Source organism: Phascolarctos cinereus, unplaced genomic scaffold (assembly GCF_003287225.1).
Source record: "Phascolarctos cinereus isolate Bilbo 61053 unplaced genomic scaffold, phaCin_HiC Scaffold_4;HRSCAF=312, whole genome shotgun sequence".
NCBI classification, from domain to species: domain Eukaryota; kingdom Metazoa; phylum Chordata; class Mammalia; order Diprotodontia; family Phascolarctidae; genus Phascolarctos; species Phascolarctos cinereus.
In genome coordinates this window covers 200,781,368-200,784,742 of record NW_027555847.1, presented here as the reverse complement: position 1 = coordinate 200,784,742, position 3,375 = coordinate 200,781,368, and the positions used below count along the sequence as shown (strand labels likewise).

General features: G+C 39.8%; 1 pseudogene; it reads right to left on the bottom strand.

Annotated features, from left to right (window-relative positions):
- Positions 1 to 257: 257 nt before the first annotated feature.
- Positions 258 to 741, bottom strand: LOC110200828 (very long chain fatty acid elongase 5 pseudogene; annotated as a pseudogene).
- Between the last annotated feature and the right edge of the window lie 2,634 nt (positions 742 to 3,375).

Genomic DNA, 3,375 nt, shown 5'->3' with positions numbered 1-3,375 from the left:
ACCCATTCTGGTAGTCTTTCCTCCAGACCGATGCCTTCTTGTGAAGAAGGGAATCAATGAAATCATATAGCCATTTTGGAAGTGTAACTAGACCAGAGGGAATACGTAAGGCCACACAACACCACAGGTAGTCTGAATGATTGTCAGTACAAACTGGAACAGCTGTCCCTGAGTGATGTGGTTCTTCCACCACAAATACAGGCACGTGGATAGAACAGCAGACATAGCAAGAACACATGAGAACTTGGGTAAAGCTATTAAGGGTGGCACCAAAGTAAGAGTGACCACCAGATATTCAGCATGGAGGCATGGTGGTACACATGTAAGATAGTAATTTGATGGTTATTCTTTCATGAAATGAAGGTGTCCATAAACTTAATGAGTTTGGAGAAGTAGTACCACCAGAGGACCCAGATGATCTTCATACCTGCTTCCCCTCCACTGTGAGTGCCCCGACAGAAGAAATTGTATTCTCCTTCCCATACTCCTGCTACTAACTCATAAACTATATAGAGACAGCAGTATAAGTCCAAGGTTATAAACCACTAGAATTCCCCTGTAGCTGACTGATTGCTTATTCTGCATGTATTTTGGTCCTAGCCATACGATTAATAACTATAAGACAGAGAAGACAAAAGTAGGTATATAGTTACGCAAAAGAAACTAGCCTTTTACATGGGAGTCTCTTGGTCCAAGCCATGTGTGCATATAACTATTAAGTGATGCATCAAAGGCTTACATTTTTTCATCTCCTTAGATCAAGTTGTAGCAACTTAATGAAAACAGCAACAGCTACAGCAGTGGCAAAAACTGGAGTGGACAGCCAGCTCTTTCAGGCTGTCAGAGCCAAAGCCCATCTACAATTCTTTTTTAAAAATTTTTAAAATATATTTTATTAATTTATTTTGATTTATCAACAATCACTTCCATATGTTTTGAGTTTAAAATTTTTCTCCCCCTTCCTCCCCACCACCCTCCCCAAGATAGCACACAATCTGATATAGGCTATACATTTACATTCCTATTAAACATGTTTTCACATTAGTGAAGTTTTAAGTAAAAATTAAAACCAATAGGAGGAAACATCAGAAAGAGGAAACAAACCTCAGCAGAAGAGAAAAAAAAATAGCAATTCAACTTTCACAGTTATGATTACTCTCTGTGTGTTTTTCTCTATCCTTTCCCCCCTGTTTATGCTTTTATTTCTCCTTTCTTCTTCCCCCCCCCACTAGTGTTTTGCCTTTGACCACCACCTCCTTCAGTCTCTCCTCCCTTCTATTATCCCTTTCCCTTTTCTTCCCCTTAGCTCTTACTGCTTCTTCCCTCCCTTCTATTCCCCCTCCCTTTTCTTTCCCCTTTTCCTCCTACTGCCTATAGGGCAAGTTAGATTTCTATACCTAACTGATTATGTTATTCCTTCTTGAGCCAAATCTGATGAGAGTAAGGTTCAAACAATGCTCACCCCCTCCCTTCTTTCCCTCTGCTGTAATAGGATTTTCTGTCTTTTCCTGTAATGTAATTTACCCTTGTCTGCCTCCTCCTTTCTCAGTACATTTTCTAAGATCAGACTAATCCACTTACTTGGATCCATTTAACCCACTTGATTAGATTTTTTTTTATCATTACATCAAAGTCAACTAATATCCACCCCTTTATGTATACTCCTTTAACATGGTGTAATAACAATACAATTCTCAAGAGTTGCAAGTGTCATCTTCCCTTGTAGGTATGTAAACAGTCTGCCCTTATTAACAACATTTTGTATCTTTCTGTCCCATTTATCTTTTTATGTCTTTCTTGAATCTTGTACTTGAAGATCAAATTTTTTGTTGAGCTCTGGTCTTTTTATCAGGAAGGTTTGGAAGTCTCCTATTTTCATTGAATATCCATCTCCTCCCTTAAAAAATCATGCTCATTTTTGCAGGGTAGTTGATCCTTGGGCAATCCAAGCTCCTTTGCCATGAATATCATGTTCCACCCTGCGTCTTTTAATGTAGAAGCTGCAAGGTCCTGTGTAATCCTAACTCTAGTTCCATGATATTTAAATTGTTTCTTTCTGGCTGCTTGCAGCATATTCTCTTTCATCTGGTAATTTTGGAATTTTGCTATTATATTCCCTGGCATTGTCAGTTTGGGATCTCTTTCAGGTGGAGATTCTTTCTATGGTTATTTTACCTTCTGGTTCTAGGACTTCCTGGCAGTTTTCCTTTATGTTTTCCTGAAAGATATTGTCCAGGCTCTTTTTTTCATCATGATTTTCAGGCAGTCCAATAATTTTTAAGTTGTCTCTCCTGCATCAATTTTCCAGGTCAGTTGTTTTAAGCATGTGGTATTTTACGTTTTCAATTAGTTTTTTTTTTCACTTTTTTGTTTCTGTTTGACTGATTCATGCTCTCTCATAAAGTCATTAGTTTCCATTTGTCCAATTCTAATTTTTAACAGATTGTTTCCTTCTGTTACTTTTTTTATTTCCTTCTCCAGTTGGCCAATTGTATTTTTGAGGGATTTATTTTCTTCAGTGTACCTTTTTTCCAGTTGGCCAATTGTGGTTTTTAGGGACTTGTTTTCTTCAGTGTATTTTTTTTCCAACTGTCCAATTGTATTTCTTAAGGACTCTTCTACCTCTCTCATTTGACTTTAAAAATCCTTCTTGAGCTCTTCTAAGAAGGCCTTTTTGGGCTTTAGACCAGTTCATAGCCCCTTTTGATGTTGCAGATGTGGGTTTGTTGACAATGTTTTCCTCTTCAGAATTTCTGTCTTGATCTTCACTCTTCTCATAATATGAATCTCTGTTGTGTTTCTTTTTACTCATAGTGTTTTTTTATTCATTTGCCTTTACAGAGATTGAGCTCTCCTGATGGGGAGCAGAGGGCACTAACCCAAGCTTCTTGTGTTGGGAGCCTGGGTCTTGGTCACTGGCTTTGTGTGCTGGGGCCTCTTATGTTGGCAATTGCAGGCTGTAGGGTTTTGGCAGCTTACCTGGTGTTGGACTGGAATCAGCAAGGCTGGAACTTTCAGGTAATTCTAGGTTGCCTACCTTTCCTTTCCTTTTGCTTTCTTCAGCTCATTCAGCTCCTGGGTGCTGCAGGGTGTTTATCTGCCTGGGGCCCCTTGCAGTGCTGCCTCCCTTAGACTTGCTGAAGCACTGCAAGGCTCCTTTGCTGTAGAATGCTGAGGCACCTAGTGGTTTTCTGAGCTGGTTTCCACTGGTTCCCTCACCCTCACTGAGGCACTCAGAGGTCCAGGTATTGGTGTTTGCCTGCTCTACCACCTAGGCTTCAAAGATCTTCTCCTGGTTGATAGTTGGAGGCTGTAGGGTTCTGATAGCTTACCTGGTATTGGGTTGGAATCAGCAAAGCTGGGACTTTAGGAAGA